Raw genomic sequence first — 27501 nt, 5'->3', positions numbered from 1 at the left:
CCCACTACCTATTAACTTACCATGTAACCACAGCAACTGAGTCCCAATTTTGCAAATAGATCTCTATGGGGAAACTTCTGCCCTGGCACTGAGCCTCAATGAAGTCAGTGTAGAGCCACTTGCAGGATCAGGGCTTGAATGGTTTCGTGTCAAGTAAAATGTAGAGATTGAATAGAAAAGCTAACTAAAGACATCTTCACTGATCTCACAGGTCACTCTGACTGAGCACGTTGCTACAGATGGAAGTGCTTCCTGCAGGCCACCTTAATTAACACTTTCCATTATAAGACCCTATTTTTAGTTGCTTTGTCAAACACACTGTTCAGGCTGAAATTTTCCATGTCAGATGAAACAAAGTTGGAGCCAGACACCCATTTCCAAAAACAGTATCGGGGGAAACAAATCATTTTGCCAATATTAAGAAAATTCTTACAATGGTTGCACCGAGAAGCTCTATGCTTTGGAGCAGGGACTTGAAACTTGGCAGGTGGATGCCAGCTACTAGAAATAAGGCTAAAAAATTAAGCTAAAATGCATGATACTTTGAAACTACAACTTGTTCCAATTTAAAATAATTTCAAAAGACACAAACTGAAATATTTTCCTGATGATCATTTATGCTTACGAGGTGACTGCTCTGTCATTAGAAATGATAGATTGGTTACCTGGCAGCCACAGAAGCAAAGGCAAAACTTCTGAAGGAAGCTCACTGTTGCCTCATTCTCATGAAAAACTGTGATGGCTTATTTGCATGTGGTCTAAATACTCAGACATATAAACCCAGGGAGAGTTATTGGTTTGTTCTGGGTTGTGTTTGTTTGTTTGTCAGGTGACAAGGCCAAAAAGAAAATGTCAAAGAGGAAGTACGAATCTGGCATTTTTAACTAGTATTAATACTTGTTATCTACATGTGCATCAGTAAAGGGTGAAATTTTGTCCTGTGCCTCTAAGAGTTTGTCCAGAAAGAGACTTAATGCGTGGCAAGCCAGTATGTGAATGCACAGCGCTCTAGCCTGCCACACACTAAGTTCCGTAGCATGCAGTGACATAATGCTATTTGAAACACTGGACTTGTGGGAGAAGAGGCTGTGCAGGCAGAGCTACACAACAGCTGCAGAAATGTGGACCTCTATGAGCAGACTGCATGAGGCATGCAGGCAATGGGACATGACTGGGATCAGCAGCAGTGGCATATGAAAGCAAAGGAACTGAGACAAGCATACTAGAAGGCCAGGCAGACAAACAGTCAAATAGGGGGTGAAGTGCAGACCTGCCACTTTTACAAAGTGCTGCATGCCCTACTTGGTGGAGATCCCACCGCCACAATGGAATGCAGAAATTATAAATTCCCCTGAACTGACACACACACTCTCCCCTCTCCTACCCATATACACTCCTACATACCTTAACTCTCTTATGCATTATTACATTCACAATCATTATCTGTAGAAGCAAGTAAGCAGCAGCAGCAAAACAGCTAAGAAGAATCAAAAGCCACCACCTATCATCCCAAGCAGCACAAACCTTCCAGTTTTGCACGGTTTCTGCAACGCAGCATCACAGAGACTTCATCACTGGTGAGATGGTGCTCACAAAAACACTACCAAGGGATTCAGATTTACATTTTTCTTCTAATAATTTTAATGTGATATGGAATAGCTATTCTAGTTAAAAGACACCAACAGCTTCTCCTCAAACACCAAACTGTTTAGACCATTTACTCCTGGAGAGGAGACATAAGCTAACCTTAATAAACAGAGAGGAATAGCAAGATTTAATGTGAATTTAAGACTGAATATTAATTAATGTGACAGTCTCAAGACTGCTTCTTGAGTGACACTTTTTTTCTTTACTGAAGTAAAAGTACTGAAGTACTGTAAATGTTTCTTTGGTTTCATAGAAGCTAGTTAAAATCACTTACCTCTGCCCATTGATAAACTGCTTAGGTTATCCATGATAAACCAGACAGGAGTCACCAACCCCTAAATAAAATTCCTTAGTCCATTTATAAACTGTTTCAGTTATCTATGCTACACTAAAACAGAACTCACTACACATTTGGAGTTTAATAGACTTTGGTCTCAACTTGCCTTGAGAAGAGTTGCCACACCCAGTAGACCCTCTCTCTTGCAGTGTAAGCTGTCGAAAGCTCTCCACAAAGACACAGAGGAGGGATTGTGGTGGAAGTAACCACTGTTTAAATGCTTGTTTGGTTTTGTTTCTCTGGATTGTATACTTAGTAATTTTTGTTGTTAAAAATTATTTGGCACTCAACAACTTAACACCACTTTCTGCCCCACAAATCATTGCTTCCATTTGTTCCTGATTTTGCCACATGTTAACAAAGAGGGAAGGAAGTGATGGAGTTTGCACAAAGCAGAATTAATGAAACATCTCAATGCCAAAAGGAAAAGAAAAAGTGATAGAAAGGCACTGGGTCACAGTTACATTAAGCAGCACAATGTGCTCTTTTACACAATCTGCCTGACCTCAATTAACGGTCCAGAAACTTTATTTAGTGACTGAGGCACAGATGAACAACAAAAAAAACCATCATGTTCTTCACCCTACTTTCAATGAAGTAGATGAGGGAAAGAAGTGTTGGAATTGGTTATAAAGGAAAAAGAGTGATGTGACGAGAAAGATAATTGAAGATAAATTGAGCAGAAGTGAAATACTGGTATGCACAGGGTTTCCAACAACATTTAAGATTTACAACTAGTGAAAAAAAATTTTCATCATGGATACAATGTTCTCCAAAATATGTCACTGATACTCACCAAGCAAGAAAAAGATTAGATCCTCAGCCAACCTCATTTTCACCCATCCTTACCTACAACGATTTTAATTAACCTTTGAAACACAATGCACTTAGATACTTACACAAGATAAAATTAGTGCTCTGGAGGATACAAGATTAAAACAGACAGTATCTTCAGTAAAAGTAACTAAATGGGATCACAAGCAATTATAACTGTGTCAGTTTTAAGTAGGCAATTTTGACAATTGATTTAAACTATGCAAGAGGGCTGTTTGGATTTTTTTTTTAAAACTAAACTGAGATGGTATTTGTCAGTGATTCCTAAAATATTAAGGAGGCTGTGATTAGTTAAGGCAGTTCTAAACATAATACCTCTTATAAAAGCAAGTATATGAACAGTTGAGACATCTAACAGCACATACACACTACCCTTCCACCGAAAAAGACGTTACTAATGTCAAATTCACTACACAACCCAACACATCACACTACTGACTTTGCTCCTGTGAGGATCCCAGACTTTCAGTACCCAAGTCCTCATATTCCTTTCTGTCCTCCTCCTTCCCCTCATCCCACAGAGGTGGATTTAAGGTTGCAACCTGTGCTGTATGCTGATTGTGCTATTGAAGTCTTTCTCTGGGTAATAAAGAAAAGCAGTAAATGGTACCTTAATTGTTCATTTCCTTGCTTTTGTGGTTTTATGTTAGGTATGTTATATAGAGACCAACCTTAACTGATACACAGTGTAGTGGTTTTGTAGATCAATTTCCAAGATTATCTTTGAGTTTATCATGTTACCTACCAATGAGAACTCTTGATGTGTTCAATGCCATCCCTTCACAGAATCACTTCACCACCCAACAGAATTGCAGCATGTAAGTTAACTGGAGAGGAATGGCAGCGATTGGCTGAATTACCTCTGATGTCACAATACTATTTAATGATGTGAGCTTCTGAACTGGCCCTGAGAAGTTATAAATCAACTCGGTTAATTACAGTGGTCTACAATTTTTGAGAATTCGTTTGCTTCAGAGATAAAATGTGATATTTATTATGTATTTTGATGTGCTGAATTCAAATATGACAATTAAAACAACTGATTGGCTACTGTTTCTAAGATATTTAAGTTTTTACATTTTATGTCTATGTATATTGTGTAGATAGTAGAGTTTTAATCATAAATTGTAAACCTAGGTCTTTTCATGTGTTTATGGTTGCTTTACATGATAATATTTCACCTGTCCTGTTTATGGAACACTTTAAAAATCAGCAAAAGGGTTATATAAATAAAATTTATTATGAAACAAAAGGCAAAAAACTATTATGTACATAGTTTAGTCCTATTCAGTGTCTACTCCGCGCTTCTTGGCTTGTCTCTTGTATTCATTAAATGGAGCATGTCTTGTCACTGTCCAGCAATAGTCTGTAAGCATTGATGGGCTCCATTTGCCCTGATAGCCTGCCAGGAAATTCCACTGCTGTAGTCTGGAGCCCAACAGCTCTGCCTTACTCCTGGGTAGTTCCAAATCCCTGACAAGGTCATTCAGTTCACCTTGTGTTATGAGGTGTAGTTCAGAGGATGGGAGAAAATGTGGGTCCTGTGACATTGATGGTTCAGGACCAGAAGTTTCATCCTCTTCCTCGTCTGACTCAAGTGAGAATGATTCTGGTGCATCAGGAACCGGCAGTCCTTCTCCGTGGGCTACTGGGCATATAGCTGATGGAATGTTTGGAGAATGCACAGTCCACTTTTTCTTCTTTGACACACCTTTCCCAACTGGAGGCATCATGCAGAAGTAACAATTGCTAGTATGATCTGTTGGCTCTCTCCAAATCATTGGCACTGCAAAAGGCATAGATTTCCTTTTCCTGTTCAACCACTGGTGAAGATTTGTTGTACAAGTGTTGCAGCATATGTGTGGGGCCCACCTCTTGTCCTGATCTCCAGTTTTGCAGCCAAAATAAAGGTGATAGGCTTTCTTAACCATAGTGGTTATACTGCGCTTTTGTGATGCAAAAGTCACTTCACCACAAATAGCAGAAGTTATCTGCACTGTTCACACAAGTACGAGGCATCTCTGCTCACTTTGGCTAAACAGAAATGTGTCCCTTTGCAAAATCAAACACTGACAAATAAGAGAGCACGACACTGTATGATTTCTAGAGCTGATATAAGGCAATTTGTTCAGCAGAGTGATGTAAGCTTCGTTAGGATTGCATCATCTATGACTTCTAGGAATAACATGATGCAATTCATATCATGTATGACGCAATACCAGCTTCAGATTGCATCATTCATTGTTTTGCCTAAAAAGCAAGTACTGTCCAAACCCAGTCATAGATTTATTCATAGATCCAGTCGAAGTTGTAGTTTAGTCATTTCTGGTTTAAATTGAGATCCCTTCCCTTTATAACTCACTTATCCTCCGCCATTCCCAAGTCAAGGGTCGTATATACTGACCCAATAGCATATCTTGAAAACTAGAGCCAATCAACAATTTTAAGCATCATTTTCATTCTCAGTGACCCAGAATTAGTAAAGTTGGACTACATTTATTTCAGAAGCATTTTGGCTGTAGAGCAGTGTTATTACGCAAATTACTGCTTAATTATTTTCCCAAAAAAAACATGCCTATTCCCAGAGTTTCCACTGAATTCTAGTTATAGGGAAGTTTGAAGAATTAGTAAGAAGTGTTAGTTTGAAGGGCCCAAAAGACCATGAGGCTCAAAAGAGTAATTTCTTAAAATTAAAATAGAGCCCTTTAAGAAAATTTTAACAAACTAATTAGCACAATTACTTAAAAAGACTAAGAAAATTAATAGTTGCTTATTGATTACATGCTGCAAATTTGAGGAAGATTCCTCCTATAACACAGAAGGTTCTGTCCCTGCTTAAAGTAAAAAACTGAACCCAACCTTAACAATAGAGCTGATTACAAGCACGTCCATAATTAAAAAATGGTCAAAAACAAGCGTCAGCCTTTTGAACATACTGACAGCATACACATAGTATTCACTCTTAAAGTTAACAAAAAAACCCAGACCCTAGCTCAGGCTTCATCACACTTCCTGCGGTCTGATACAATGCAGCTGCAGGGAAAGCTCAAAGTGTAAACAGAGGGCACTGAGGTATAGAAGCCTGTAAAACATGGCTGCAGAAAACCAAAGCTAGATGGTTTATTTTTTTTTAAAAAAGCCTTTACAGGGATAGTTTACACAATGTGTTGGATCCAAGATAGCAGCCCAAGTGGTTGAAGATCTCTTGTCTACGACTGATTCCTATCTTTTAAGGAGACAAAGTAAGGGAGTAAAAAGAAATCCTTACAAGGCACCAAAATCCTTAAACCTGACTGGTAGTTGCCCCTGCCCTGTGTATAACTTTCTGAAAATATTATACGCCCGTTAAAACCCTCTGAAAGTGTGGAGTTTGTAACAGAAATAGAGACTAAATTACAGCAGCAACAATGCAGACAGAAGACAGTACCAGCTCAGCAAGGCCACCCCAAACTTGAATGTGTTAACTTGTAAATGAACCAAGATCATCATCATAAAACGTTTTCAGGCAGGTAAGGGCCAATGGGATTCTATATTCAAGAGTGAATGCAAAAGATTCTGAGGCATCCAGATGAAAACTTGACATGGAGAAAATGCAAAAAGTGTCAAGAAAAGCAACTATATAAAAGAAGAATGTCCCAAAAACCAAGCAAAGCTCTGGCAAAAAATTAATATATTTGAACTGTTAATAGGATCGTGCTCTTTTTTCCTATAAAAGTTTCTGTTTGTTTGAAAAGAAACTTCCTCTCCAATTCTTTGCAGAAAACAAATAGAACAAAAGTGTGTGTATATATTAAGAATTGCTGATTGTCACAAATTCTAATAAGTAATTCAAATTAAGTCTATTTAACACAAAGAAAAAGTGACTTTACAGTAGGTATTTTTTAAGAGCAATGTTTGTTTTATCTTTAAAAAAATGTCAGTTCTGGTCTTCTCATTTTTTGTTTCAAAGAATTGAATAAGTCTTTGTACAAACAGCTGTCTCAACCCTTAATTGAAAAGACAGTGGTGTTGATTTTTAAGTAGTGGTTTTCTTATCTTGAAATTTTGGTCTCACAAGGGGAGTGTGAATTGCAAGGAAGAAAGGGTTATACATATAAACTGCCTCCACTGTGGTGGAATAAACAGCTGTGAAACATGAGTAGTGTCCAGACCACTACATGCCCATGTAAGAAACAGCTTCTTCTCCAAGAGTTTTATGTTAAATAGATGTTAACAAAAACCAGTGAGTTTAGAGAGTCTTAAATTTATTTAATCCTCAGTCAGGTTTCACTTTTATTGGTACACACATTGCCATAATCCTACCAGGTGTCAAGAGTTGTCTACAGATTCTTCTGGAGCAGACAAGATTCAAATTTTTAATATAAAAATCCTAAGCACAAAAAATAATTAAAAACAATGCCTGTCATCTTTATTCATTATAAGGCAACAAACATTTATCTCCCTTAGCCGGTAACTTTTGAACTATAACTAATCATCAGCCATAGGAGTCATTATTGAACTGGCAGGAACAGCTTTATAGTTAGTCACTTAGCATATGAATTCAGCATGTCCATATTGCAATTTGTTGATTTGAAAACATTTCACCTTCTTTATACTACCACTCCATAAACTTCACCTGCCTAAAGCTTTGGAGGCGTGAAATCCATGCTGATTAATATTTTAGACTGAGTAAAATCTGCATTCGCAATAGGAAAAGTTGAATTGATGTTCATGTCAGGGTTTCCCTAACCATCCCACCTACGTTAGAACAAAATCTTTTCAAATGGAAAATGCCATTATGTAAGTGACATCGTACAAGTCCCATCTGTTTGAAAAGGGTACCCTAACAGGGTTTCCTGTTATTGTTTAAAGGTTTCCCCTTAAGACAAATGTAGCTACTGTTACCATACACCTACACACTGTGAAGCACTGCCATAAAGACAGTTTAAGAAAAATAATTGGGGTTTCCAATAACCTATTTTTCATGTTGTTATTGAGACTAATTTCAGAATAATTACTGACATGAAAAGGATTTATAAGAAGTGCCAATAAGGATCTTCATGGTCTCATTGGTTTTATATTTCGATGGAAAGTGTAGAGAGTCATAACAGAAAACTTAATGCAATAACTGGTTTCCAAAATGAGATATTTTTTGCAAAAAACAGTACTCTGAATTTCTTCCAGCCCAATATTCTTTAAATTTAACGTGGATTTGTGGGTGGATGCCTAGTTCTCTTCTTTCACAAACAAGAACATCCTTCGCCTTCCTTAATTTATGTTAATATGACATGACTGCCTGAAAAGATTTGGAAAATCTTATAATTCTAGTTATTTATTATAATTAAGTTGACATGGGCCTATTCCTTCCCATACTACTTGCAAAAACGCAAAGTGAAAAGACCAAGCTTAATATATAGACCATAAGAAAAAATATTTTCAGTTTATATAACTGATATTGAGAGACTATTGATGATCCTTATTTGCACTCCTAGCACTCTTTTTTAAAAGGCATTTCTAGTTACTTAATAGATGTATATGAAGAAAACCTCTGCATTCTGCCTTCAATTATTTCTAATTGGCAGTTTTTACAGGATGTAAAGTTTTGGTTACTATTGATCAAGTCTCCATTAGAATCAGTAACCTGATGGTGAAAGGCTTCTTCCTGACTGTAGAGCAATCTCCAGAATCATCCAGTTCCTAGCCATACATATACAATTATGTATTTAGAACATCCACCTAAGCTTCACTTACAAGCAAATTCAGAGTTTGAGGTCAAAAGGGACCTTTAGATCATCTGATCTGATCTCCTGTACATAACACAGGCCATTCAATTTTACCTACATACCTCTATACTGAGTCCAAGAATTTGTGTTTGACTGAAGCATAACTGGTGTTTGACTAAAGCATAAATTCCAGAAAAGACATCCAGTCATGATCTGGAGACAACGAGAGATAGAAAATCCACCACTTCCTTTGGTAATTTGTTGCAAGGGTTAATCAACCTTGCAGTTAAAAAATTGTGCCTAGTTTCTAACTTGATTTTTTGTCAAGCTTCACTTCCAGCCTTTGGTTTTTGCTGTCCTGTTCTGTGCTAAATCAAAGAGCTCATTAATATCCCAGTATTGCCACCCAACAAGGTATTCATACTCTAAGCAAATCACTTCTTAATATTCTTTCTGATCACTGTGAGGGATTTTCTCCAGCCCTCAAATCATTTCAATTGCTCTCTTCTGCGCCCTCTCCAATTTTTCAACATCCTTTTTTAAATGTTGATATCAGAACTGAACACCGTATGCTAGGATCGGTCTCACCAATGCTGTATACAAATACAAAATGGACCTCCTTACTCCTACTCACCACTCCCCTGTTTATACATCCAAGGATCACATTAGCTCTTTTTGCCACATGAACATACTGGGAGTTCAAGCTCAGTCGCCTATCCACTATGACCCCTAAATCCTTTCCACAGTTATTGCTTGTGATATAGAGGCTCATTGACGCCAAATGGCAAAGGGTTCACTATTCTGTAACAGTAATTCCTGACAAGCCTGACAACTCACTACATTCAACACATTGCTGTCACAGTATTTCTCCAAAGAGGGTCAGGAGAAGTCTCTAAGATCTCTTATGTCCGTGATCCTCATAATTGTTGCAAGATGTATGTACTGTATGTACTTATGATATTTAAGGAGTTGTGTATATACTTGGATAATATGTTTTAAAGTCTGAATCAAAGAAGGGTTGTCAAGAAGTTTTTGACCAGACAAAGAATATATATTCACCTGTCTGCCTTGGTTCATGAGAAAAATGGCACTGTAAGCAAACACAGTGGAAGGCCATTTGCACACAGAGTCACCATGAGGATGTGAAGGCAACATGGAACCAGCATACCAGGGAATAAACCTCATGGGAAGTCATGACAGTGGGGACAAAACTATGAACACTGGGGATATCAGAAGTAGGCAAAACAACCTCTCTTTATCCTTCATTGAAGAAGCAAAAAAGACAGCCCTTTTTGCCTTAGTGAAACTTTTCACTATAAACAATCTCATTGCTGTGATGTTATATTGGAGTTGATCCTCAGTTAAAGCAAACAAGCGGGTGTGTGCACTGGTCCTTTGGGGACAGCTTGCATGGTGATTTTTGAGACTGTCCGGTGACAGGGGCTGGACACTGCAGGTGAATGTATTTAGGGGCTCTGGGGTTGGGAGGCATTTGTTGTTAGCCTGCAAGGCAAAGTAAGGGCTAGCAAAGACCTGAGGAGACTGGCTGAGTGGCTAACAGACTGCTGATATCAGGGAGTTGGCACCCAGTTAAGCACAAGCAAATCTTCCTCTCACTGGAGGCTGGGATGATTCTCAGTCCTAGGCACCCTGAGAAAGTGTCACACTACTGTCCAAGATACAAGCTTTCCATTCTATAGACATGGCCTGAATTGCTTGATCCTGGATATCAAACTCTGATTTGGCTGTATTCTAAGTCATTTTGTTTGAATGGGCTCAGGTTACCAGGCAATCCAGCTTTCTCTATATGACTGTCTTGCCCTTATCATTATTTTCCACTCCGCCAATCTGCAAATTTTCTCAGCAGTGATTTTATATTTCCTTCAAGATTATTGATGAAAATACTGAAAAGCATTAGGCCTAGTACTGATCTCTGTGGAACCTCTCTGAAAACAACCCCATTCAATGATTCCCCACTGACAATTACTTTGAGATCTGTCACTCAGGTCTCAATCCATTTAACATGTTCTCTATTAATATTGTACGCCACTAATTTTTTAATCAAAACGGTATGCAGAACTAAGGCAACACCTTGCAAAAGTATAATTATATTACACCCTACGCAGTCACCTTCATCAACCACACTTATAATGTCAAAGAATGAAATCAGGTTTGTTTGAAAGACCTATTTTCTATAAAACCATGTCAACTGGCATTAATTATCCTGATACCTTTAATTCTTTAACAAGTGAATCCTATATCAGAACCTGTCACTTTTGGTAAGTTGTTACGAAAAGCTTTCCAGACCTACCATTTCAAGTAACTCAGCAGTAACCAGAACCATCTCTGAAAAGCACCATCTAGACTATCAAAATTCTTTATTTGGCTATACAGTTCTATTTTTCAAAAGCAAATATTTAAGAAAATTGGCTGAAGAATTAAAAATGAAGTCACCCATTCTTGCATCCTACTCCACATTGTGTCCTTGTCAGATCCATTACCCTCAACATCCCTGAAGAGGTCACCCAAGTCACTGACAGAGCTCCAAGTACTTTTCCACATACACATTTCATCTTGTATCCTAAATATGACAAAACCAGGCCATCTCAAGAATGGTATTTTTAATATGATAATTCATTAAAGGACCATATTTTACATGACTTTCTGTGGAGGATCTTGAGTCCAATAAGACACCAGTTATTTCCACTTCTCCGTGAAACACATTCATGACAAAAACAATGATAAGTCCTTGTGGCACCTTAGAGACTAACACATTTAATTTGGGCATAAGCTTTTGTGGGCTAAAATCCACTTCATCAGATGCATGGAGTGAAAGATACAGTAAACAGAATACATATTCTAGCACATGAAAAGATGGGAGTTGCCTTACCAAGTGGGGGGTCAGTGCTAATGAGACAATTCAATTAAGGTGGAAGTGGCCTATTCTCAACAGTTGACTAAAAGGGGTGATATCAAGGAAGGGAAAATTATTTATGTAGTGCTAACGAGGCCAATGCAATCAAGGTGGCCCATTTCCAGCAGTTGACAAGAAGGTGTGAGTATCAGCAGAGGGAAACTTGCTTTTTGTAGCAACCCATCCACTCCCAGTCTTTATTCAGACCTAATTTGATGGTGTCAAGTTTGAAAACTACTTCCAGGTCTGCAGTTTCACATAGGAGTCTGGTTTTTGAAGTTTTTTTGGTTGAAGAATTGCCACTTTTAAGTCTGTTAATGAGTGTCCAGGAAGACTGAAGTGTTCTCCTACTGCTTTTTGAATGCTACAATTCTTGATGTCTGATTTGTACCCATTAATTCTTTTGCACAGAGACTGTCTGGTTTGGCCAATGTACATGGCAGAGGGGCATTGCTGGCAGATGATGGCATATATCACATTGGTAGATGTGCAGATGAACGAAACCCTGATGGTATGGCTGATGTGGTTAAGTCCTATGATGGTGACATTCATAATATAACTTTTTCCTAATTCAGTTGCAACTGCATAATCTAACTTTAGAGTATTTGTCATTTAAAATGAACAGAGTAAACACTGACGTGAACTATAAAGCACTTGGCCAAGCTGGGAAATTCCATTTGTTTAATTTAGCTAGATACACTCCAGGCAGGATGCATTTTATTTACAAAAACTTGGCTTCGCGGCAAATAGTTACAGCTACTGTACTTGTATGTTCAGAGACAAACAGGATCATAGATGCTGGAACTGGGGTGCTGCCACACCCCCTGAACTGAAGCAGTAATAACAGCCCAAATACATAGTTTCCACCTTCAGCATCCCCATAGCACCAATGAACAAGATTGTAAAAATCAAGTGCAACAGAAAGTTTTTTTCCCCTCAGATAGGATATTTGCTTGAACAGTAGAATGTACAGCAAGCACATCAAAACAAAAAGTCTAAGCTAGTTAGAGGCCTGAACATTTATACTTTACATTTAAGCAGAACCAATAATGCTTTAAAAAGAAACCTAACTAGCTGGATAGTGATTTTCATCCAAGTATAGTTAAAACTCTCTTAATTTAAAACAGAGGAAGCTCAGGCAGCAATGTCACAGTCTAGAAAATTGCCACTACCTTTCAGCATTTGTAGATTACTTACCACATAACAACTGAAAGTTAATGCAACGAAGCAGAATTCCACATTCTCAGTAGTCTTCTTCTGGGACAAACTGTATCTTATTGTAGACTTCAGCATTTGATTTATTTTCTTAAGCCAATACAATTTTTCAATATCCTGACTTGTTTTGATTCTAGCAATTGTTCAATTAGAGGAAACTAGGTTATTAATTGCATGGATATGCCAGCTAAGAAAAATGGACGTTCTGCTGATGTGCATCTCTTTCTCTAGGCAATAAGCATATTAAACAAGCAATGAAATGTTCAGAGATTTCACTAAACCATTATAGGAGGCACAGATAGTGACACTTATAGTTAAGGTTATCAGACACTTTTCATTTTAAGAGATCTTTCAGTTGCTTATAACTTCAGAAAAAGGAAGGAAACAGCTGTAGCAATAAGTGATCATTTATACAGTGAAGGGGGCCAATTTAAAATTGCACAGGCAACCTTAATTTTGTTATTTCCTAACTTTTGGGTGTTTCTTTGCAAAACTGATGTTTTTTTAATGAAGTTTGTGCATGTAACTACATATATGTGTACTCATGTGTGTATTTAGATAGCAGAAGACATTTTTCATTGCTTCATTTCCACATGTGGCTCATCAAGCAGGGACTACAGAAGTGACTTCCTCACAGTTAGTAACAGACTCCCCATCAAAAAGTAAGGGAGTAAAATAATGCCTAGCTCTGAACCTATCCCTTAAATCAGGCTTTGTACCAGATGACTGGTGGATAGCTAATGCAACACCAATTTATTAAAAAGGCTCCAGAGGCAATCCTGGCAATTGCAGGCTGGTAAGCTTAACTTCAGTACCAGAAAAACTGGCTGACACTATGGTAAAGAATTATCAGACACATAGATGAACACAATACATTGGGGAAGAGTCAACATGACTTTGGTAAGGCATGATTTCTTTTTACAAATCTATTAGAATTCTTTGAGGGTGTCAACAAAGATGTGGACAAGTGTAGTCCAGTGGATACAGTTTACTTGAACTTTCAGAAAACCTTTGACAAGGTTCCCCCACCAAAGGCTCATGCAAAGTAAGCAGTCGCTGCATCAGAGGTATGGTCCTTTCCTGGATCAGTAACAGCTTACAAGATAGGAAACAAAGAGGAGAAATAAATAGTCAGTTTTCACAATGGAAAGCAATAAATAGTAGGTTCACCCAAGGAGCTGGACTGGGACCAGTACTGTTCAACATGTTCATAAATGATCTGCAAAAAGGGTAAGTGGTGAGGTGGCAAAGTTTGCAGATGATACAAAATTACTTAAGACAATCAAATCCAAAGCTGACTGTGAAGACTTAAAAAACGATCTCACAAAACTGAGTGACGGCAACAAAATGGCAGATGAAATTCAAACTTGATAAATGTAAAATAATGCACGTGGGAAAACATAATCCCAACTATACATTCAAAATTAACTATTACTCAAGATAGATCTAGGAGTCATTGCAGATAGTTCCTAACATTGTCTGCATTTTTGACTGCTGTTGCTCACTGAGCAGCTGTTTTTAGAGAACTATTAAGAAAGGGATAGCTAGTAAGACAGAAAATATCATAATGCCACTATATAAATCTACAGTACACTTACATCTTGAATACAGTGTGCAGTTCTGGACACATCTCAAAAAAAGATATCAGAGAACGAAAAAGGACAGAGAATGGCAACAAAAATGATAGGGGTATGGAACAGCTTCTATATGAGGTGAATTAATAAGACTGTGACTGTTCATCTGGTCCATCTACACAGTTAGGTCGACATAAGGCAGATTATGTTGACCTAATCATGTCAGTGTCTACACTATAGCTTATCTGTAGTCCCAGAGTTCAATACATGCACTCATCAAAAGGTTCTGGACACCCTAAAGGAATCCTGACCCAAGAGTTGTGAATCCAATCTCAGGCCCTTCCTGGCTCATAAAAGAGCAATGAATAAACTGATGCCACTCCTCTCCAAAATAGTCAATGCTTCATATAGAGCTAGAATCTTCCCTTCCTCCTTCCAATATGCAATAGGCTGTCCTACATAAAGAAACTCACCCTGGAGACTTCAGACTTAGCCAACTTCTATTGGCCAGGTGTCAAACGTGTCATTCCTCAGCAAGCTCACAGAGAATCTAGCCAAAAGCCAACTACAGGCAACAGCTCGATGTCTAGTTGCCAGCTGGTATCAAGTAGAGTGCCCTAGCAGTCAGTCCTGAGGCTGGTTGTGTTCAACATCTTTATCAATGATCTGGATGATGAGATTAATTGCACCCTCAGCAAATTCACACATACACTAAGCTGGGAGGAGAGGTAGATACGCTGGAGGGTAAAGATAGGGTCCACAGTGACCTAGACAATTGGAGGATTGGGCCAAAAGAAATCTGATGAGGATCAACAAGGACAAGTGCAGAGTCCTGCACTTAGGAAGGAAGAACCCCATGCACTGCTACAGGCTGGGGACAGACTGGCTAAGCAGCAGTTCTGCAGAAAAGGACCTGAGGATTACAGTGGACAAGAAGCTGGACATGAGTCAGCAGTGTGCCCTGGTTGCCAAGAAGGCCAATGACATATTGGGCTGTATTAGTAGGAACATTGCCAGCAGACTGAGGGAAGTGATTATTCCCCTCTATTCAGCTCTGGTGAGGCCACATCTGGAGTATTGTGTCCAGTTTTGTTTCCCCTCTCCAAAGAAGGAATGTGGACAAATTGGAGAGAGTCCAGTGGAGGACAACAAAAATGAGTAGAGGGCTGGGACATGCCTTACAAGGAGAAGCTGAGGGAATTGGGGTTATTTAGTCTGCGGAAGAGAAGAGTGAGGGGAGTTTTGATAGCAGCCTTCAACTACTTGAAAGACGGGGGGTTCCAAAGAGGATGAAGCTAGGCTGTTCTCAGTGATGGCAGATGACAGAACAAGAAGCAATGGTCTCAAGTTGAAGTGGGGGAGGTCTAGGTTGGATATTAGGAAACACTATTTCACTAGGAAGATGGTGAAGCACTGGAAGAGGTTACCTAGGGAAGTGGTGGAATCTCCATCCTTAGAGGTTTTTAAAGCCCAACTTGACAAAGCCTTGGCTGAGATGATTTAGTTGGTGTTGGTCTTGCTTTAAGCAGGGGATTGGATTAGATGACCTCCTGATGTCTCTTCCAACCCTAACAGTCTATGATATGATTCTATAAAGGCCCATGTAACTGAAGTCATAATTGGTTAATTCAGTCTAATTTAACAGTGCTCTTGGATTCCTCACTAATGATGAACTCTTATATAGCAATAGCTACTAGTAATGCTTTCTACCACCTCGGGTTGAGTAGGAACTCTGTCCAATTCTTGCAGACAAAAACGTGGACTCAGTTATACATGACTTCGTCACCCCTCGGCTGGACTACAGTAGTGCAACATACCTGGGCATGAAACCTTCAGCACTTGGGAAAGTCCAGTTAGTACAAAAACACTGCAACAAATCTCCTTAGCAACAGAGGCTACAGATAGCACATCACACCTTTCCTCTGCTCTCTAGACTGGCTTCCTATCGAATTTAGGATTTAGTTCAAGGTCTCAGTTCTTGTATTCAAAGTGCTCCATGCCTGGGCCCAAGATATCTAAAAGGCCATATAAAGCTCAAGAATGAAGACTGTGGTCAACAACTTCACACTCAGACGCAATGGAACTTTCAACAATAAGAATAAAGCTTGTCTGTGCAGGAGAGTCAGGACTTTCTCCAGGGCTGGTCTGAGACTGTAGAATGAACTCCCCCAGGAACTAAGGACTATCACAAACTTTATCACTTTCTGCTTCAAATGCAAGGTGCACTTCTTTGACCCCGCTTTCTCTAATATAAACACATAGCAACAGTAAAAGCAGCAAAGAACCTTGTGGCACCTTATAGACTAACAGACGTTTTGCAGCATGAGCTTTCGTGGGTGAATACCCACTTCATCGGACGTATTCACCCACGAAAGCTCAAGCTCCAAAACGTCTGTTAGTCTATAAGGTGCCACAGGATTCTTTGCTGCTTTTACAGATCCAGACTAATATGACTACCCCTCTGATACATATACCTGTTGCTATTTAACCAACACAAAAACAAAAATCAAAAACCTACCAAAACAAGACACTCCACATGCTTCTCCCTCTGGGGAGAAGAAGAGAGAGCAAACACCACATGACAGATGGGCTGTCACATTGTTCAACGCACTACTGGAAGGTATTCAGATGTGTGAAGTATGAACACCTATACAAAACAGAATAGGATCCAAGTAGCTACCATCTTGATCTTCTGGCAACAAATGTATTCGTTGAACCACTTCAAGACTAGGCACATGCTCTAGGATTTATTGGGACTGCAGAAGGGTTAGTATACTCTTGCTAAGTCTTGCTCCTTCTAATATGGATTATGGCCTCTAACCAAATTAGATAATTTAGAGTCTGAAGAAACTGTTGCCGGCAGATAACTGCCTGAGGCCAAGCAACAGCGGGGGAGTCCGTCGCCTGGTGTGCCGCGCCAATAAACACACCAGGGTGGAGAAGCAAACCAAGTTTATTTGAGATCTCAAAGCGGTGCAGGGAGATTGACTCAAATCAAGCACCCCTAAAACAAGCAGTCTGTTCCTTTATATCCATGAGAACTTTTCTCACTAACTAGCAATCCCCCGTTTCCCCTCCCTCCTCCTCCTTCCTCCCCCTGTAGCAATTCCGTAAGCGCAGGTGCATTAAGTAATCTTGGCCGCAGCAGCTCGTTAGTAAGTTTTCCTTCTGCAAGTTATCTTGTCCTTCTGCTAAAGGTGCACAAGCTTCATTATTTCTGCTTTAGACCAGTTAGAACTGTTGCAACTGATAACGGCTGTTACACCTGGCCTTTTAGGTCGATTAAAGTTCAGACATGGAGGGACTCTTGTCTGCTGAGGCCTAAAACCAGGAAGGCTCCATACTCTTGTGGCCTTCCACCCTCCCGAGTTATGTAGGGTTATGCTTAGTGACACCAACAAAACTTTTTTTCTTTTGTGGATTTTTTTTCGTTTTTGAGGTTTGATATAATTATCCCAGGGCAAAGGAAGGAGAAGAATTGTACGAAATAAACTCTAAGGATTGACAAGACCCAATTCATCCTTTGTTATTTTGGCCCACGCTGTTTATGTTTTCAGAGTTTCTGAAACTATTGGTGAGCTTTACTATTCGTGTGATTTCTGGTGAAACATAAGATGTGCTAAAACTCCTGAGGGACTCATTTGTTTATTTACTACAGTAATGCTGATATTCATGTCATCCATATAACGTAACTCATCCCATCGTTCTCGTATTTTCCTTTAAAGCAGTATTCACTCTGTCACTGAACAATCCGAATCCACAAAAAAGGACTGCCATCAGCTGTGTGTCAGATAACTCACCCACCCAGTGACAAAACCACAAAGTTTTCCTAGCGAAGATGAAGGATCTGATAGTACTTTGATATGTTTTTTCTAAAAAAGAATTCTGAAGGGCCATTAGAGGACATAGTTACTCAAGAGCCCAAAACCTCTCTAGTCATCTTTTAATGCTTGATAGTCAATTTAGCTAAGTCCAAAGAGTCAGTGGCTCACAATGTTAATGTGCTGGAAAGAAGACAACCAGTAATGTGATAGAAGACTAGCAATGATTTTTACTTTGTGGAATCTACCATTAAAGGCACAGAGAGTAGGAGTAACAAGAACTATCATCTTCATTTTGCTCATTTTCATTTAGTTTCAAGGGACTCACATACATGTTTAAGTAAAAATTCCCATTTCTCTGGACTATCTTACTGAATGCTGTGGTGGATCTAATTCTTGGGTCCTCCAGATTAGCTCTAGGACAAAAAGGGGAGGGATAGCTCAGTGGTTTGAGCATTGGCCTGCTAAACCCAGGATTGTGAGTTCAGTCCTTGAGGGGGCCACTTAGGGATCTGGGGCAAAAATCTGTCTGGGGATTGGTCCTGCTTTGAGCAGGGGGTTGGACTAGATGACCTCCTGAGGTCCCTTCCAATCCTGATAGTCCATGATTCTATGAAAAGGTGGCAAAACAGACCTGCAAACCAGGGGATGAAGTGAAAAATAAAAGCTTTGATCTCTCACTGCTGGATTTAATTTTTCTTAGGCTTCTTATAAGATAGAACTAGCAAGGGCAGGCGTGTAGGAATTGTCCTTCCAAGACAGCAAGGCCTTGTTGGGACTACTGACTGACTTAAGTCTCAAGTGCTAAGATTTAATCACTGATAGTGCTGAAAAGTTCCTTTCCTGTGGGAGCCACAGCAGGATGGGGTGTGGAGCTATATTAGCAGACACTGCTGGTGTGACCTTTCAAGAGCTGTTGGAAGCTGCCATCTAAGGCAGCAAAACCACAGTTTGTATAGAATAGTAGATAGCAAAGAGTCACTGCAGGCTCTAACAGGTCATTCGTGCCCTTCTGCAGCTTTTGCTGCTAACATTGAGGGAAAAAAAGGAAGCCAAATGGAGAAATCCAGGCGGGGGACAGTGCTTTGCTTTAAGGGCAAACAAAGAACCTGTATTCCTATAGTCCAGGGGTCAGCAACCTTTCAGAAGTGCTGTGCCGAGTCTTCATTTATTCACTTTAATTTAAGGTTTCGCGTGTCGTTAATACATTTTAATGTTTTTTAGAAGGTCTCTCTCTCTAAGTCTATATATTCTATAACTAAACTAGTGTTGTATTGTAAAATAAACAAGGTTTTCAAAATGTTTAAGAAGCTTCATTTAAAATTAAATTAAAATGTTGCTCTTACGCTGCCGGTCCGCTGCTGGTCTGGGGTTCTGTTCACGTAGGCCGGCAGCGAGCTGAGCAGGGCCTGCGGCCAGGACCCCAGCTGGCAAGGGGCTGGAAGCCAGAACCCTAGACCGGCAGCATGCTGTGCGGGGCCGGCAACCAGTACCCCAGACTGGCAGTGGGCTGAGCGGCTCAGACCACTGCCGCTCAGGGGTTCCATCCAACGGCTCCTGCCAGCCGGGATGCCGGCTGCCAGACCCGCTCAGCCCGCTGCCTGTCTGGGGTCCTGGCTCTGCCTACATACAGTGAGTACCTACCTTCTCCCTGGTTCTGGTCCATTCTCCTCCTCTCTCTGCACTGAGCTGAGGGTGGGAGTGCACTGAGCACAGGGCTGGGAGTGAAGGGTCTGGCCAGGAGCTAGAATGAGGGAGGGGGCTCAGGGTTGGGAAGGGAGGTTTGGGTGTGGGGCACTTACCTGGGCATCTCCCATTTGGTGCGAGGGGTGCAGGTGGGAATGTGGTGGGAGGGGGTGCAGGAGTTCCTGTCTGGTACTCGGGTGAGGGTGGGGATGTGGGGGTGCATGGGGTGTGGGGGGCTGGGTTTGTGGGGGGTGCAAGAGTCAGGGCAGAGGGCTGGGGGCATGTGAGGGGGGTGCAGGTGTCAGGGCAGAGGGTGGGGGGCTGGGTATGTGGGGGGGTGCAAGAGTCAAGCTTGGGTCGTGGGGGGGTGAAGGTGTTAAGCAGAGGGCTGGGTGTGTGTGTGGGGGGGAGTACAGGGCTCAGGGCAGGGGTCGGGGGGGGCGTGCAGGGCACAGGGCTCAGAGCACGGGCCTCGGGGGTGTACGGGGCCGCGGGGCAAGGCCCTGCCCCCGCTTCTTCTCTGACTCCACCAGGAGCAGCGAGCACACTGACTCTGCTCTTTCCCGACCCCCTCCTTCACAAGGGCCGTCAGCTGATTGGCAGGAGGGAGGGACAGAGAGGCGGCGGAGGAGGGGCAGGAACCCAGCACACTATGAGAAGAGGCAGGGGAGCCAGCTTCTGCTCCCTGCCCTTGCCCCCGTGGAGGGGGAGGGAAGAAGGCAGAGAAGAGCAGGCCGGGCCGGGACCGGCCTGGCCAGATGGATTTTTAATGGTACGCTGCTGCTTTCTAGGACTCCGACATTAAAAATCGGTTCACGTGCTGTCTTTGGCAGGCATGCCATAGGTTGCCGACCCCTGCTATAGTCTGTCTCATCAGTACCAATATCCTACCAGTTCAGACTGGTGTGGCCAGGATATGGAATAACTCCCCAAAGTGGCTGCACAGTTATCTCCTTCCCAGAATCTAGTGAAGCATAAGAATCAAAGTTATCAGGAAACAATGGTATTTTATGCAGTATTACAGTAAAATTTAAACAAAAATTAAGTTGTAATAAACCACAAAGTAAAATTAACATATCACTGTTTAAACTATTTTCCTGATTTAAAGTTGTCACCAGTAGCTTCAGTACTAAATAGATGTTATATGCTTTATTACTCATTTACTTGTAGATATTTATCTAACTTTTAAAATGGTTTTATGTAGTTGTTTATCAGCCTTTAGTTTTTTGCTCATATTTTAAGTCTTTCAGCAATTATTTGCTATACCTTTTATTTCTACTTTTCTAAGTAATGTCTCTATTTATAGAATTAAATTCCTGTAATTTTATACACAAAGGCCAACATCATTACTCTCCTACAAAAACATAGATACATAATGCAGATATCACTCTATCTGTGAAGAAATATCAAATGAAAAAAATGTATAAATAAACAAGATGGAAGAACACAAATAAAACCTTCTATAAAGAAAAGAAATATTACTAAAACAGTCTTAAAATGTCAACCAGTAGAACTTTATAAAGGTCAAGACACTTTGAGAAGCAAGGTTAATAAAAGGTTATACTTTGTTTATATTATTTGCCTTAATAATTCAATGCAATCTACACCAGAAGGTTGTTTCAAGGTCCGAAAGTGACCTTTATCACATTTGTAAAATGTGCACTATCCTAGGGAGTCCTTAGTACTGTTTGAAGATACTGAGTTTCTTGATACGTTCACTGTCCAAAACTGCATCTCACAGGATAATCAGCAGGGTTAGTTTCTGAAGCCACTGCTTAGCCGCAGAAAAGTTACTGACATGATCAGTTTTTACTGGACTTGCATGTATCAAAATAAATAACAGATGGGCAATGACCCTAGAACTCACGCCATGTATTTTAACATTATTTAATGCTACTTTTCTCAGTGTTAGCAAATGAAAACAGGTGGGGTGAATATTTTGATGTGCCAATGAAAATGTTATCAAATGAAACAAAAGTACATCAAGAAGGACAATTAAATTTATAGGCACTTTTTAAAGTTTACTGAATTTATAGGCGCCAAAAGGCTGAGTAGGAAAAGGAGTATTTCAGAACAGGAACCTGAAAGAGCAGCGACATCCTCACAGAAAGATTGAATAGTTTTTTCTTGAGAAAGAAGTCTGTCTATAAGTCATGTTTTCTGCATTTCTTTGTTCTCATTCTCACTGTAAAAATGAAAGCTAGTTCTTTTTTAAAATACAAATAGAGTGGTGTCAGTTACTACACTGACTCCTAAACCCTCTACCAATTTTTGTGGTTTTATAACCACATTTTCCTAGGTTTAAGGTGTTTTTCTCTCCTTTGTTACTGTGTGAAAAACCCTGTAGCAAAGCAGTGAAACTGAACATACAAGTGCTATCAAATGCACAAACCTGAAAGAAAAATAATTTTCTGCTGTAACTGAAAGATGAGAAATCTTACATGTCACTTATAACAATTGCAGTTAATAAATTTTAAAACATTATTTTTAAGTTGCCAGTATATTTAATGTCATTTGTTTCTTGTAATTTGAGTAACATGAAAGAAATTGCTGGAAAATGCTAATTAATCAAAACCACAACTTTTCAGGGAAACCTACAGGTTTTGATGACTCTTTCATCAGAAAGGGTTCTCAGGTCCACGACGGAAGATTTGGTCAAAACAAGATAAGAGTACCTCTTTTTTTTTTTTTTTGGGCGGGGGGGGGGAATTCAAAAGGTCTTGGTTTCGTTCCATATTGGAACAATAACAACTGTTGAAACCTTTAATTTTTTTTGCAGAATTTTTTCTTTCCAACCAGCCCTCGCTATAATGGAATATTTTAGGCATACTTAGGCATTTATTTTACTATAGAGTCTGGAAATATTTAAGCCTGTTAAGGCCGAAAATAAATGTGCATAAAAAGGAGAAATTTGCATATGGTACTTCAAACCTCAATTTTTTAAGAAAATGGTACATGAAAGTTTGGGAAGCACTATTCTACCCCATAATACTGTTTTTGACATTGCAAGAAGATGTTCAGGGAATAAAACGTGATGTCACAGAGGATCAGGTCATCAGGTGGAAATATGAAGAAATCACAGTAAAATGAGACTGTTTTCATCTAACTATCACTGACAAAAAAAGAAATAAGAGGGGATCAAAATATGAATAGACAGAAACGTTTCTAGTTTCAAGCTTCTCTAACCTTGTGTGAAGTCTGAATAGTTCTATATCATTATGCAGCCTAACAAAATATTTTGTTAATAATTCTAGTTAAAAGCAGATGTATTTGTTTAAAAGGAACAGCTTATCCAGCTACAAGTTTTGTTGATTTCCTGTATCCACTGTCTGTTAGAAAGATCATAGAATCATACAAATGTAGGATTAGAAGGGACCTTGAGCGGTCGTCAAGTCCAGCCCCCTGCGCTAAGGCAGGACCAAGTAAATCTAGACCATCCCTCACAGATGTTCGCCCAACCTGTACTTAAAAGCCTCCAATGATGAGGATTCCACATCCTCCCTTAGAAGCCTGTTCCAGAACTTCACTACTCTTACAATTGGAAAGTTTTCCGAGTATCTAATCCAAATCTCCCCTGCTGCAAATTAAACCCATCACTTCTTGTCCTATCTCCAGTGGACATGGAGAACAATTGATTACTGTTCTCTTTATAATAGCCCATAACATATTAGCAGACTGTTATCAGGTCCTCCCTTGGTCTTTTTTCAAGACTAAGCATGCCCAGGTTTATAACCTTTCCTCATAGATCTGGTTTCGTAAACCTTTTATCATTTTTTGTTGCTTTCCTTTGGACTCTCTCCTGAGTTAATTCACATTTTTTCTAAAGTTAGGCACCCAGAATTGACACAGTACTCCAGCTGAGCCCTTATCAGTGCTAAGTACAGTGGGACAAATACTTCGTGTTTTAAATACAACACTCCTGTTAATACACCCCAGAATATTAACCTTTTTCACATCTACATCATGCTCTTGACTCACATTCAATTTGTGATCCACCCCCAAATCCTTTCCAGCAGTACTATCATCTAGCCAGTTACTCCCCATTTTGTAGTTGTTTATTTGATTTTTCCTTTCTGCGTTAAGTACTTTGGCACTTGTCTTTATTGAATTTCATCTTGCTGATTTTAAATCAATTCTCTACTTTGCCAAGGTTGTTTTACATTCTAACCCTGTACTCTGAAGTGCTTGTAACCCGTCCCAGTTTGGTATCATCCTCAACTTTTATTTTTATCCTCCCCACTCCATTATCCAAGTTATTAATGACAATATTGAATAGTACTGGACCCAGGACTGACCCCTGCAAGACCTCACGAGATACACCCTCTCAGTCCGACCACAAACCACTATCTACTCTGAGTAGTCTTTCAACCAGTTGTGCACTAACCTTATAGTAACTTCATCTAGACCACATTTTTCTAAATTTGCTTATGAGAAAGTCATGTGGGATGGTCTCAAAAGCCTTACATCTTGATTATAGTATCACATCTACTCCTTTCTTCCTATCCACTATACCAGTAACCCTGTCAAAGAAGGAAATTAGGTTGGTTGACATAATTTGTTCTTGACAAATCCATGCCGGCTATTATAAATCTATCATCTTCCAGGGGCTTAGAAATCGATTTTTAATAGTATGTTCCACTATCTTTCCAGGTATCAAAGTTAGGCTATGCGGTCTATAATTTTGGGGTTCTCTTTGTTCTCTTTTTTAAAGACCGGTACTATGTTTGTCTCTGAGACTTCACCCGTCCTCCACAAGTTCTCTAAGATATTTATTACTAACCGTTTTGAGATTACTTCAGCTAGTTCTTTAAGTACTCTAGGATGAATTTCATCAGGCCCTGCTGACATAAATACACTTACATCTAACTTATCTAAATATTCTTTAACCCGCTCCTTCCTTAGTTTGACTTGTGTTCCTTCTGCCTTGTTGTTAATACTAATTGTGTTGAACATTTGGTCACAATTTACTTTTTTTAGCGAAGGCTAAAGCAAAACAGTCATGAAACACCTCAACCTTCTTGATGTCATCAGTTATTTGCTCTCCTTCACTAATGTAATGTCTACTTTTCTAGATAGGTCCACAGAATATAAGAAAAACAATTCCACGTTCCTTTTCATTTACATATATCTAGCCATCAGTTTAAAATGATCTAAATGGACAAATACAGACAGGAGATATGGGATGTGGAAATGGGATAAAGAAGAAAGGTAACAGCCAAGAGCATGACAAGATATATGGTATGTATTTTATAAAATTATGGATTTTTTACTTATCTTGACAATATTTTCCTTTTTTTCCTCCACGAAAGCAAGAGTGGATGTTTAGTAATGGAAGCAATGAAATTTTAGAAAAGGCGAGGAGAAGGCTAGAAGTTGTTTGGTATACTGAAGGATTAATCCAAGACTCTAGAATGTAAGCTTTCCTGAAATGAAGTAAAGAAAACTATTCTCACATCACAGTGTAAACTGCCTTAGCAATCTTTAAGTATTTTGAGTTAATCCACAGCTACAGACACAGCCTGTCTTCAGCCCATGATTACAGAAGGCAACATCTCCAATATCTCAAATAATGACTGCTTGCTTTGTTGGCAAATAGAAATTATAACCAAACATATAGTTAATAGGGAGGTCTCATGGACTGAACTAGGGGGACTTCTAATAATTAGATATCCTAGGGGAAGAATGAACGTCCTTTCTACAGAAATTCCTCTAAAAAAGGAAGTTGGTGGGTTTGGGTTGGCGGTTTTTTTGTACTGCAGTAGTACATAGGGGTTCTAATCAGAGTCCCATTGTACCAGTTACTGCACAAATTTTTTGTGCCGTGACTGACACAAAGGGGTCCTCATCCCTGGTTGGGGTTCTTAGGTGCTACTGCAAGGCAATTAAATAAATAAATAAAAAGCCCTTTTTAGGGGAATGTTGTAGACATGTCCTCCAACAGCTACCCCAGGGACATGAGAGATTTTAGATATTTCAAAATGGCAGGCTGCAGTTTGAAATTTAATGATGAGTAATTGACACCTGCTTGTCACTTTTCCTGCAGCACTTTTTAATACAGTAGAATAATGTCTTTTAATTTTCAAAGTTCTGCATTTCCAAACTCGCAGATAAAGACACCAAGCATAGAGATGGAACATTACTCCAGGACATATTAGACTTGACCTTTCCAAACTAAATGCAGCTTCTGTTACATATTTATTAAGTATGGGAACCAAATCTTGCACTCAAATACTTTAGCTGAGCAGAGCTAAGAGACTGCTCTGCAAGCCTTGCACAACTTGTAATTTTGATCTAGTTTTGTGATACAGACTGACCCTTAAAGTGATTTAATTTAACTTCCACCTGCCTTGTAGGACAGAGGCAAAAGCAATGTACAGACAACTAGTTCTGGTGCAGCTTTTTTCACATTACTTCTCTTAAGGAAAAGCTTAAAGAAGTCTGACCAAATACAATATTTTGATTGGCAGCGAGAGTTCAGTAGTCTTATTCTAATTTACTATCAGAGAAATCTGTAAAAATGATTAGTTTGGCCGTAGCTAACAGCTGAAGAAAAGCTTTACCCTGGGGTCATACAAAGCACTTAGAGATGGGGAAACAGACTAAAAAAAACTAGAGTACCTCCCCCAACGTGTTTAAAAAAAAATCAATAATTCTCATTGGATTACAGTATGAAGAACTCTCTTCCTGTTACCACTTTAATTAATAAAACTGTGTTTTGATCCATGTGTCATCTAAATTAAAATACATTCAAATCAAATGTCTGCCATTAGATCTGCCATTAGGCTTACCTTAACTTTCAGAGCATGTAAGATTAAGCTAGTTTAACTGGCACGAAATACACAATGAAAATGCATTCAATGCAAATATGTGGTCATTAATAAATTCTGAATATAGATAAGCATCCTTCATCTTGACTGGGCAAGAAAGTGAGAAATCACTTCACTTCAGGTTCAAACAGAGTCATGTCCTGGGTGGGTAACGCAGTACTTTTGTTTGAGTACCATCTTCTCTAAAACATTATGGTTGCAAAGAAATGCTTAAAAATGTGACTAAGTCACATCTGCCTGTTTATTCTACAAATTTTCTTATTCCACACGCATCACCATAGTATGTAAGCATCTTCTGTTAGTGCATTAAACAATGTGACTAATATCTGCTACATATTTGTTTGCTCCCCTGGCAATGAAAGGTATGCAATAGAGTGCCTGATTTTGGTAGGGTTTTTTGTTTGCTTTTTTAAAAAATATCTGGTCACAGAGACCAGAAGGCCCCTGTCCGTGTTAAATTCCCTTGAACTTTAGAGAAGGCTAGGATAAAAAAAATGCACTTTGAGTGAAAGGTGGTGACATTAGTGACGGGCCGAAAGGTTGTGGAGCACCTTCAAAATAAGGACCAAGACCTTGAGTTTGTTTTGAAAAATTCTATGGAAATGTAGACCGCAAAGGACAAGTGTGATGTGCTCATGGTATTCTGTGTTGCTTAGGAGACCTGTACTAGTTTGACTTTTCTAAGTGCTGAAGACCCCTTGCCCAAATACAAGTGCATTGCTGTAGACCAATTGAGAGGTGATAAAAGTATGAATAACTCAGGCCAGGTCAACATCCACCAGGACTGGACAGAGTCTACTAGCCAACCAGAGGTGAAAAAAGCATTACTTGCAGATGCTGCTCATCAGCCAGGAATCCAAGAGTAATCTGATACTACAGACTACTTGTGAGTGTGTACTTTCAAGCAAAGGAGACTGAATGGTGGCTACAAATTCTTCAGAATG

At 39.5% G+C, this 27501-nt stretch overlaps 1 protein-coding gene across 4 annotated transcripts in view; it reads right to left on the bottom strand.

The window, feature by feature from the left end:
• The window catches only part of LCLAT1 (lysocardiolipin acyltransferase 1), a 220861-nt gene that overhangs the window by 153106 nt on the left and 40254 nt on the right, over nucleotides 1-27501 (bottom strand). Inside the window, exon 1 of one of the 4 annotated variants that reach the window (XM_030557359.1) lies at nucleotides 21-112. The exons of the other annotated variants lie outside the window; for them this stretch is intronic. The gene's annotated coding sequence lies outside the window, so the exon portion shown is untranslated. Of the gene's footprint in view, nucleotides 1-20; nucleotides 113-27501 lie in introns of those variants that run through there. 4 annotated transcript variants of the gene reach the window in all.

The sequence above is a fragment of the Gopherus evgoodei genome, chromosome 3 (assembly GCF_007399415.2).
Source record: "Gopherus evgoodei ecotype Sinaloan lineage chromosome 3, rGopEvg1_v1.p, whole genome shotgun sequence".
Classification (NCBI taxonomy): Eukaryota; Metazoa; Chordata; order Testudines; family Testudinidae; genus Gopherus; species Gopherus evgoodei.
This window is presented reverse-complemented; position numbering and strand designations above follow the sequence as displayed.